The sequence below is a fragment of the Helianthus annuus genome, chromosome 16 (assembly GCF_002127325.2).
Source record: "Helianthus annuus cultivar XRQ/B chromosome 16, HanXRQr2.0-SUNRISE, whole genome shotgun sequence".
In the NCBI taxonomy this organism is placed as follows: Eukaryota; Viridiplantae; Streptophyta; class Magnoliopsida; order Asterales; family Asteraceae; genus Helianthus; species Helianthus annuus.
Window position 1 is genome coordinate 64,440,373 of NC_035448.2, and position 12,906 is coordinate 64,453,278.

Genomic DNA, 12,906 nt, shown 5'->3' on the forward strand with positions numbered 1-12,906 from the left:
TTCGTTATAGTCTTCATCGACGACATCCTGATCTATTCTAAGAGCGAAGAGGAGCACGAACAGCATCTACGGCTTATTTTGGAACTCCTTCAGAAGGAACAGCTTTACGCAAAGTTCTCGAAATGCGACTTCTGGCTTCGTGAAGTCCATTTCCTAGGGCATGTGGTGAACAAGGATGGGATTCACGTTGATCCATCCAAAGTGGACTCTATTAAGAACTGGCCTGCACCTCGTACACCAAAGGAAATTCGCCAATTCTTGGGATTGGCAGGTTACTACAGGAGATTCATTAAGGATTTTTCTAGGATCGCGCAGCCTCTCACCTTACTAACGCAGAAAGGTGTTGTTTATCATTGGGGAAATGCACAAGAGTTAGCTTTTCAGCATCTAAAGGATAGACTTTGTAGTGCACCTATCCTTTCACTGCCAGAGGGCACAGAAGATTTTGTGGTTTACTGTGATGCATCAATTCAAGGTCTTGGTTGTGTATTGATGCAACGAGATAAGGTCATAGCTTACGCCTCACGACAACTCAAAGTTCATGAGAAGAACTACACTACGCATGATTTAGAGCTGGGAGCTGTTGTTTTCACACTTAAGTTATGGCGGCATTACCTGTACGGAACCAAGTGCGCCATCTACACCGACCACAGGAGCCTAGAGCATATATTCAAGCAGAAGGAACTGAATATGCGGCAACGACGATGGGTCGAGCTACTAAATGATTACGAGTGCTCTATCAGGTATCACCCGGGCAAGGCCAATGTTGTGGCCGATGCCCTAAGTCGAAAGGACACCGCGCCTAAGCGCGTAAGAGCTCTACAACTCACGATCCATTCTAGTCTACCTTCGCAAATACGAGCTGCTCAGATAGAAGCACTGAAACCAGAAAACGTTAGGGCCGAAGCCCTACGCGGGTCGAGACAACGCTTAGAACAGAAGGAAGACGGTGCTTACTACATAACAGGACGCATTTGGGTCCCACTCTATGGCGACTTACGAGAACTTGTGATGGATGAAGCACACAAATCTCGCTACTCGGTACACCCTGGTTCGGACAAGATGTACCACGATATTAAAACTACGTATTGGTGGCCTAGCATGAAGGCCCGCATAGCAACTTACGTCAGCAAGTGTTTGACTTGTGCGCGAGTCAAGACGGAATATCAGAAACCCTCAGGCCTACTCCAACAACCAGAGATACCACAATGGAAATGGGAGCAAATTTCCATGGATTTCGTTACTGGCCTACCTAGATCACAGCGCGGAAACGATACTATCTGGGTGATTGTGGATCGACTTACAAAGTCCGCACACTTCTTGGCAATTAAGGAAACAGATAAATTCTCCACTCTAGCGGAAATATATCTCAAGGAAGTTGTTTCGAGGCACGGGGTGCCCACTTCTATTATCTCAGATCGAGACGCGCGTTTTACCTCAGAGCTGTGGCAATCAATGCACAAATCTTTTGGCTCACGTCTAGATATGAGCACAGCGTATCACCCACAGACGAACGGGCAGTCCGAACGCACTATCCAGACCTTAGAAGACATGCTTCGCGCTTGTGTAATCGACTTTGGCAACAGCTGGGAAAGGCATCTGCCACTCGTGGAATTCTCGTATAATAACAGCTACCACACCAGCATTAAAGCTGCTCCGTTCGAGGCATTGTACAGACGTAAATGCCGGTCACCTCTCTGCTGGGCAGAGGTGGGGGATAGTCAAATCACTGGTCCTGAACATGTGGTAGACACTACTGAGCGGATTGCTCAAATACGACAACGCATGGCGGCCGCTCGAGACCGTCAGAAGGCCTACGCCGATAAGGGCAGGAAACCACTTGAGCTCCAGGTTGGGGAGCGGGTATTACTCAAAGTTTCACCCTGGAAGGGTGTGGTTCGTTTTGGTAAACGAGGCAAACTCAACCCACGATACGTTGGACCTTTTGAAATCATTGAGAAAATAGGCAAGGTGGCCTACAGACTGAACTTACCAGCAGAACTCGGTGCAGTTCACAACGTTTTCCATGTGTCGAATCTGAAGAAGTGTCTGTCAGATGAGACCCACGTAGTTCCTCTGAAGGAACTCACGATCGACGAGCAGTTGAAATTCGTCGAGGAACCAGTCGAAATCACGGACCGGGATGTTAAGGTCCTCAAGAGCACTAGAATACCTCTCGTTCGAGTTCGTTGGAACTCACGTCGCGGCCCAGAGTTCACCTGGGAGCGCGAAGATCGGATGAAACAAAAGTATCCCCAACTGTTTGAGAACAGTACAACCGCTACTGAGGTAGAAGCTACGGAATTTCGGGACGAAATTCCAGATCAACGGGGGGTGGATGCGACACCCCAGGATAACCGGGAAAACCTTATAACTTAACTAGCTTCCTCAGTGAGTGCCATCAAATTTCGGGACGAAATTTCTTTCAACTTGGGGATGATGTGACAACTCGAAATTTAGAACCTTCCTTGTATCTTGATGTAACTTGCTTGAAACATTTCGTGACTAGTAACTTGTTAATGTAATGACATAAGTGAACATTTTATGTGACTATGTGCTTGCTTGTATGTATGGTATATATGTATGTATATTATGTGAGCCGAAAACCCAACTCGAGACGACAAGGGCCCGACTCGAGACCATGAGGTCTCGAGTGAATAGTGACCGACTTGGGCCTTTGGGCCGTGACCTCCTTTAACCGGTTTTGTAAGCCCTTTAGGGTGAATCATGTGGAACTAGTATATATATCATACTCCTTGTCAACCTTACCACTCTTTGGACAAACACACTCACCCTCCTCTACACACTCTCCTACTAAAACCCTAAGAACACAAGCACACTCCCCCATTCTCGGATCCTGTCGGTTGGCACTAGGATCTTCAGTTCAAGCTTGGAAATCGACATTGGAGTTCACCTTTCCTACCGCTCAACCGGTTAGTATTTCTTAAGGCTTAGTGTTAATGTGTTCATGTTGTGTTTGTGCTTGGATTGATGAATGTTAAAGTGTTTGACAATATGTTGTTGTTGAGTTATGCATGAATGATATGTGTTGAAAATCGGTTCATGAATGTTTCTTGTTATTTGTTGACAAAAGATGATATCACATGTATGATAATAAGAAATCGGTTAACATGTCTCTAAATGAAGTTTGAACCACTAAGTAATCAATGTTCATAAAAACCGGCTTGCACTTGTCATGAAATCGGGTTAGCAAAACCGAGTTGTGGTGTTATGTTATATGTGTGATTTTGATTATGTTTATGGTTGATGCAAAAATATGCATAAAGGGTTATTGTATGTTTGAATGTTTGAAGAACATGAAGAACTTGTTGAATATGGGTTGAATGTTTGAAATTCTGCTTGTTTGATCTGAAAACATGAATTGTTAGACAACAAAACATGTTTTAGTGGATAGTACAATATTTGTGTTGCATGACATTCAAATTCTATTGGATAGTACAACTGTGCAGAATCAGCAGCTGTTGGGGAGTCGGAACCCCTGGTTGCGACTCGAAACCTCCACGTTGAGACACCAATTGCGAGTCGAGAACACCTGGTTGCGACTCGCAACCACAGCATGATGAACCGAGACCACAGGTTACGAGTCCCGTTGCGACTCGAGACCTTAGCATGACGAGCCGAAACCATGGTTGCGACATAGGTTGCGACTCGCAACCACCCATGATCAACACAAACAGCATGACTCGAAACCATGCTTGCGAGTCCGGTTGCGACTCGAGACCACGCTTATTGGACTTACTTTGTTATGGGCCTAATTTAGTGGGCCGGACTCATGGACTTCTGTATTACTGTTGACGTATTGTTTGGGCCTGTTATTACGAGCCCAACTGTTTGGGCCTCACTCTTGGACCTTGGATTGTGTTTGATTGTTAACTGTGAACTGTCAATGTTAAACGTGTTGCCATGATTATTACCTGTGTACAATACGTGTTGAACATACGTGCACTGCCTGGCTTGAATCTGATACGAAAAATATCTGTGATAGGACCTAATTGATTACCTGCAATTGATTGACCTTTCTGTGTTACTACCGAGCAAACCAAGGTGAGTTCACACCCTCTACAAAGCATGGGATTCCCTGGGTTGGGAACGGGGTTAAGGAACGTGGGTTCCTCGTCCTCCTTGGGTAGGACGGCAGTGGTTCAGGAATGTGATTCCTCGTCCGGATGGACGGATAGCACGTACTAGACTAAAACTCTATCACGAAGTCCCTCCTTTTTGTATCGACTAATCGCCGGGCCAATGGCGAGCGGGTCATTAGTTAGATAGCGCTATTTAGGTCTGACAAACCTCACACCGTGCCGCAGAGGGCGGGCGTGAACTAATGGATCTGGGGCACGTCAATGATGATAGACATTGATGGTTTTCAGGGCACATAAACATGACTACAGTCAGCAGTCGATATGGTAACGAGTCTAGTGTACGCATGGGGTAGCCCCCACGGCCGAAATGCCTGATAACTAACATGGGGTAGCCCCCACGGCTGGAGTGCCGGAGTAACTGGGAACGAACAAGACACGTTTTTAAACTATGGGGTAACCCCCACGGCAGGATGCCAGATAAAGGAAACTGTTTTCGAAACAACTAAAACGAACACCCACTGTGAACTCACTCAACTAGTTGTTGACTCGTTACTACATGCTTTGCAGGACCTTAGGTACTCAGCTGGAGCTTGCATGGAGGAGAGTCGTTGTGGGACACGGATTGCTGCGTACTATGTTAAACTTGAAACCATTTGAACTTATGTTTTAACTTTAAGACTTATGCTTCCGCTTGCAACTTAAACTTGTTTGTTTAGAAACACCAATTGTATTGGTTAATCTTTTATAACTGCTTATATGCTTGTTCAGTATGATTGGTGGTTGGATCCTGGTCAGTCACGCCTCCAAGCGGTAGTACTCCGCAGGTGGATTTTGGGGGTGTGACATCTTCGGTAAAGGTTAAATGGGGATAAGCATGAGAAGATATAGGGGAGCAATGAGTAAAGATAGGTTGCACGGTTACCAGCGGTCACATCATGAGTCTAATCTCTTAATTGCCTCGTTTATCGTGAAAAAATGTAACCGTTAGTATCAGGATACCTAACGGTAACATTTTTTGGGACAATTGTTATGGGTGAAATTCTGAGCCTATATCCTGGTCAATATTTTAAGCTGTATTTTAATTGTATGATATGTGTTCATACCCTGGGTTACACATTCAGGATATTGGTTACATCCTGAATGGTATCCTGAGGGTCACTAACGAATTATGTGCAGGAATATGAGTCCAAGCTCGCAACGTTCATGAGGACCCTTTCTCCGGAAGACTCGGTCTAAGTAGTTCAAAGGAAGACGTTGAAGCCGCTTTACTCGGTCCACAACGTTCACTATGGAATATTCGGGAGCATCCCCCATTTATAGGAGTTTTCCTTTGTATTTCATAGCTATAAATAGATGGACAAATCGGATCGAATAGGACACAACAACACTCACTGCTCTCTCACACTTTACTCTCTCGCAACTTTCACTTTCACAACAAGCATTGTAACACTTAGCGATCTGATCAATATCCTGCACTGTATCCTGACATTTAAAGCAATAAGAAGAACAAGGCAGCTGCGATTGTCAGCTCCCGAGGTTTTGTGCCGGCGATCTAGATTAATCAAGGGCTTTCCTCGTATATCTCGTGTCATCCCATTTATTTTTTGCTCATAGTTTGATCGTAGATACAACTCAATATCCTGAGCCGTATCCTGAAAACTGTTTTTACGAACAACTTAATCAACATATTTTCAACACATTTTTTAGCACACTACCTCACTTAACTAATTTGATCACTAAATTGCTTCGGTAATTTTTTACCAAAACATACGTGATAGTGTATTAGGACTTGAAAATACACTAAATACTCTTGAGAAGTAAAAATACAAAAATACACATACAACATACTTAGACAAATACAAGAAAATATATTTATGAAAATATATTACTTGATAGAATAAATAACTTGGACAAGTTATAAACATGAAACGAAGTTGTGGTCAAAATACATAATTCGGGTGAAAAATACAAGATACTTATATATATTTTTGAGAAAATAATATAAGTAAGACACATAGTTAAAAATATAAATTATTTTTAACACAAGAACAAATACACAAAAGATAGTGACTTGCACTTGTGCGATACAAGTCTAGTGACTAACGTTAATAAAACACGTATAGGTCACTACGCTTTATAAGCAAAACCCGGTGAAGTTTACGACGCAAGGAACGCAAAGTTGTGAGTTCATGCTCCCCCTTTTCATTTAACTGTTTTTGGTTTTATAACTTTGGGGGTGAAATACATGTTACAAATGTTACTATGTTTACAAATGGTATGATGGAGTACAAAAACATTCAAGTGAAACATTCTAGATCATGTCCCGAATAGGGTACCATAAGCACCATTAATCAACGTATACATTCAGACCGCGGAACAAAATGTTAGATCTAATGGGTTTCAGGCAACCCCACTCTTGGCCTACTTCTACCAATGAGTGCTTCTGTGTCTCAGTCAAAGTCGACAAAAATGCCTAGGTTTGGTGGCTTCCTATGTCGTGACACATGTTAGTGGCCTTGCAAACCACTAGCGATCTCAAACATTCATAGTACTCAGTTACAGTTACATTCTACATGATACATACAAACATTCATGGTACTCAGTTACAGATACATTCTACAAGTTACATACCATGTTTTCATTCAAGTATTTAAACATTCAATACAAACACTGCATGAATTCACACCAACATTATGTTGACGTTTTTCCAAAACTCACATGTATTTCAGGTAACTAAAGTGGATGTGCGCGCGGTCTTACTCATGCTCCTGGATGTTGTTTATGTTTATCCTTAAATAAAGTTGTAAACTTTCAGACAATATGCCGTCTTGTGTAAAACTATGATTTCAGTTATGTAATGTTTGGCATTTGAAGTTATTTTATGAGCATGTAGTATGTTTACCAATCGTATGCAATGAAAACCTTTCATGATCACACCTCGTGCTTCCGCCTTAGAAAGGGGTGTGACAAAATCTTATTGAAAATGGATGTTGCACCGCTACCGTGCCGAACGGAAAACCGACTGAATAACATCGGTACCGATATTCATTTTTATGGTTTTTGGTCAATCTTATTGAAAATGGATACCGTGTGCTACTGTACCGAACATAAAATTGACCAAACAACATCAGTATTGGTACAGATATTTACTTTTATGATTTTTAGTTTCGATAAACTGACACCATATCACCATTATACTGCACTGTACCGAGCCGAACCAAACATCGGTAGCGGTACCCGTATTCTTTTTTATGGTTTTTGGTTTTGATAATACTTCATTTATACAACTCCGTCAGCGAAACAATACCGATATTGTGACTAAATGAACCATATCATCCAAACAACATCGATAGCGGTACCATGTTTGTTTTTTGTTTTCGATCGATGTAAAACATGTGGTGATTGTTATACCGAATGTCTGTATCGTACTGGTACGAAAACAAACCAAATTGATATCGGCTGAAATGACGCCGCGAAGCGCGGTGCAAATCAACTAGTATAAATGATTATGAAGTCCCGATGAATAGTGTTTAGAAATTTTCTAAGTATTTTTTTATTTTTTTATAATATGTTATTCATCATTTAATTTGATTTTTTAATATTTTGTGTACGTTAACTTTTAAAAAGAATCTAAATCTGCAACCATATTTATTTTTTTAATATTACGATATAAATTTTATCGGATACCATGCCGCTATCATACAAAAATGAGTCGAAGCCGACAATGAATAGTAATTCATATTTTGGGTATTCAAAACAATGTATTTTATATAGTAAACTATAAGGTAACAATATTAAAAAAAAAACGTAGATTTTTGTATCGTAAACTATACGAGTATCAATACATGATGGATAGAACCGTTTTCAACCAAACAACATCGGTACCGATATCGGTAGTAGCATAACCGATATTCGTTTTATGGTTTCGATTTATGTAAAACACGTGTCGATATCCTTTTAGGCATTTCACAACTTTATTTTTTTAGTTTTCGGTTTCGGTTGTTATAGCGAATAGGGTTGTTCATTTTTATTCAAAACCCGAAAGTCGACCCGAATTCAAAGCCACCCGACCCGAATTAGCGAATATCCGAAAAACCCGAACCCGACCAACCCGAACCCGACGATCTTTGTGGTAATATTTTGTTCTTTAAATTACCTTCTTTTCATTTTCTATCCAGGTTAAGATTGCATATTTGATCATTAGTATTACTGACAATATTAGATGATTAACTTCCATCAACTTTTTTTTATACAAATACGTATTACGATTTTAAATAAATAAATCAAAGGACGAATTATATTATATTATATTAGCAAAGGTGTTTTAATGAATTTCAAATAGAAAAAAATATTTCTTAGTTTTCTATATGATATTCAGTCATTTGTTAGAATAGTTTTCTATATGATATACAACTTCAGTCATTTGTTAGAAAGATGAGAATACTCTTTTATCCTTTAAATATATTTAAAACGCATTATTAGTTTGTGTGTATTAACAAATAAATATTTAAGTAATCAAACATTAAAACTTTGATATATTTAAGCATGCTCTTACTTTTATAATTCAATAATTTTACTTTTCTTTTGAATAAAATATAAAATGTAATGCATTATGAGTTGAGTTGTGACGTCTGAAAAGGATATAAGTCGATAACGACGCGTAGGCGTATGGGAAGTTGGGAACGCAACCAAAGAAACTGAAATTTAATTTAAAAACAAAATTCCCATAATAGCGAAAATAAAACAAATCTAGAGAAAAAGGGAGAGGTAGAAAGCGAAATGAGAGACTGTCATTAATGCCTTTGCTTTTGCTTTTCTTCCTCGCAGGAATCTTTGAAATTCTTGTTTCTTTGTTAGGAGTAATAATGCACCAAAAAAAACAATATATTTAAAAAAAAACATTATATAAGAAAAACTCTTAATTGCAAAATTTCATGAGTTATGTGTTTTAGGTCTAAATCTTAAACAAAACTGATTTTCTAAGATGTTTAAATCTTATGAACCGTGGTGACAAGCACGGTATTAAATCCTGTTTATATAACTCGATAAGGATTAAGTGGCGTATAATTGAGTTTTACTGGTTTTGTTTAGTTATGGAAACATCAAGTAGTGGTCGTAATTCCGCAACAATTGTGATGCCAAGATAAATATATACTTCTTACACACCATAGCTTTACCATTAGAGCGTTTCAAAAGACAATTGATCAAAAACTCATGCGTTAAGCACTTTTTCAGTTGAACCCAAGCCTTGAACATTTGGCTCGCCGTACACTTTAACAACATATCACGCATGCCCCGTGCACAACTGCTTTTCACTTGGGATCACACTAGAATCACTTAGCATTATTTTAGCTTTATGGCTAAAGGGACACTTGACATTTACAAATTTGGTCCCAATGTGCAACGACCACAGTTGTCCCAAATTGGTCCTCTAATAGTGAAAATATATTATACTTGGGATTGTGTGCTATTAGAACAAAATAAACTTAATATCTCTTGTATTTCACTTGTAATATTGCTCATAAATACAAGCTTTAACCACAATTGTGGTAAGTTTTCCCATTCTAACATAATATCAATAAAAAACTAGGGTTTTTTTTTTTTTGGTACCTCCTTTCTTAGTCCTCATTCATTCTTCTTTGAAATTACAAATATCCCATGTTTTTGCGGAAACGATATCGGGTGCAGGTTACCACTAAAGACATAATGAAGAAAGTGGCTTAAGGGTGGGGTTAAGCCCAAAGAGGAAAGGGTTTAGATCTTAATGTCACACCCTAACACACAGTAAATTGGTACGTGACATAATGATTGTACATAGCTCGACACTATTATAAGTTCAAATATTAAAAGCAATTACATTAAATTGTTATACAAAGCATAGAATTATCCAAATATTCACACAAAAATAAAAGACATAATCCATGAAATTAAATCCAATTATTTATCTAAGGCACATCCAATTATTTTATCATGCATAAAATAATAAGACTGGGCTTTGGAATTACTTGATTATGTGTACGTATGAAAGAGAAATCATTGCTTGAAGTTTGGAGCCCTAAAATTGTTCTTGATAAAATTTAGTGGAATCGGTGTAAATTAGAGTTTGATAGTGGAGGTTACGTATAAAAGGTATTATAATTCCAAAATCAATTGGACGTATTTGCTAGGAACCCCTTTGGTGTTCTTACGGATTATAATGGAGACCTCAATTAAAATTCATTACATTAATTCATTTGCATATGGAACGATTCTCTGAACCAAACCTTACTCTCCATTAATTTTGATTGAAAGGAAATAAAAACGAAGTTAACACGACGTATTTAGAGTGTCTTTAATGTCACACCTCAAAAACGTCGCAACGTAAATACAAATGTGACGGTGACGAAGGTTGGTATCCATTAATATCTTTGTGGATGATGTAATATTTATTTTGGATATGAACTTAATTAAAACATAACATTTAAAGTTTTAAACGTAAACGCAACATAATCTAGTTGTTTGATCCCTTATGGATCTTAATACAAATGGTCCCAAATAGTTTTAAAAGTTGTCCAAAACATTATTTAATATAAAATTGCATCAACAACCACAAGACAAGCCAAAATCCCAAAGTCGAACTCATGTACCTGAAAAACACGTAAAAATCAAGTGTCAACACAAATAGATTGGTGAGTTCATTTATTCAAATTAGAATCAATTTGTTTAAGGAAAGCTTTCTTATTAAGAATTTTCATATCAAAACCATTCATATATTTTAAGAAAGTCAAATTAATTTCCTTATTACAATTTAAGAGTCAGTTCTCTAATCGCAAGCTTTTTCTCAAAACCTTCGACACAAATCATTTTCCCATAAGTTTATTTATATATTAATTTTCAAGCATTAAGTTTTCAGATTCATAGGGTTGCAAGGCCTATGAACTATATATTAACAATAAGGTTACAATCAACGCCAGACAATTACAAAATATGAAATAGGCGTTTGACTTGACACGGAGCTATCGGTCACGACGGGGTGGTCAACCCGAGAGATCTACCAACAATTCTACGCATACTGGTGTTAATGATTAAAGGGCTAAATTCACCCAAAGTGCCTCAAATGGGTCACTTATGATGCCTGCCTCACGAACAATATATATATATATATATATATATATATATATATATACTAAATTGATAAATTTATTATTTTGCGTTGTACGAATTCCCTAAAGTCCCCACCGAGACGTAGGCCTATTCCGATACCTACTCTCTTGAGATCAGGCAAATTCGTCACAACTTAGATTTAAATAGTTTTAAATCTATACAGTCATTTTACCCCAAACACTGTAAATCCTCCTCGTTTCTCCTCGAAACAATTATTTATATTCCATTCATCCCCGTTTTCCTCGAAAATATTTTTATATCACTCACATCCCAGAACCATGTTTTCCTCGAAAACATGACACATTACTTTTCAAACCATATTTTCCTTGAAAATATATTAATATTAAAGACATGATATATATATATATATATATATATATATATATATATATATATAAACAGATTATATCTCTTTTAAGGTGTGTTCTTCTCTCAAAACATTATACAAAACAGTAAAAGAAGGGTGGTAACACTCACCTTTGGGTGTGTTTTCAAAAAGCACAATATATTTTAAGATTTTTACGTACTTGAACGATTTTATTGGTAACCCTTATTATGTTATATCCGTTATCACACCCGTTTATGTACAATATATCTACAATTTGCGCTTTGTAACATATTTACACAAACGTTAACATATCATCAAACATCATAGTGCAAGTATTCCGCCAACTCATATATTTTATCATTTTTAAAGCATTTTTATACAAACAATAACTTCACAAGTTAACCTATGTATCATTTTCATTCTTGACAAATAAGTTACATCTTAACGTGTCTTTTTAACGAAAACTACCGTTTTTATTCGTATAAGTACACATGCATATAGTCCTACATCCTACTCTCATGTTACACTTATCACATCTCATCATGCAAAGTTCACACTTGAACAATCCATTTTCACGTACATCAAAATCTACGTATTTTTAATGTTCCGTTAACGTTTTTAGGCGTCGGAAGTCACATATGACTAGCCAAACACCATAAATACTTAATATAAGTTTAAATACTTATATTTATCATGAAAATATCATTTTATAACCTGATCTAAATCAGTTTTGCAAAAATCACTTTAAAAGCCGATTTTTATCGTTTTTAACGCATAGTCTTGTACCGAACTTCACTATAATCATCCCAAGTCACCATGACTTCATATTTTAACACAATATATGTTATTTACTGAATAAAATGGTGCTAATAATCATATTAGTGTAGATTTCATGTAAGTCACATAAATCATGCATTTTCACCCATTTTACTACTTTTTAAGCCTTATGTACAACATGTAAAGCTAACAAACTTATGACACATCTTTGTATTATCAAATGTTAGTGCATATTATGCATGTCCGCCACTGTGCGAATAGGCTAGATAGAGTGTGTGTTGAATATTGTATAGTAACGAGTTAGAAATGAACACATGAGACCTTGGAGAGGACGATAGCACGTCCGCGCGGACACAGCATATCCGCGCGGATATGTTCATCCTCACCAACATGTCATGTATAAATAAGTTCATGTGTTCATAGTTTGACAAGTTTTGGAGATCCCAGAGGGGAAATGCTGGAGAAATTTTCTCCAGCTTGTAAACGGTGTAAATTCTTTCGGTATGAATGGAATCATTCGACTTATGACTATTCTTACGAAATTTCTACCGAATT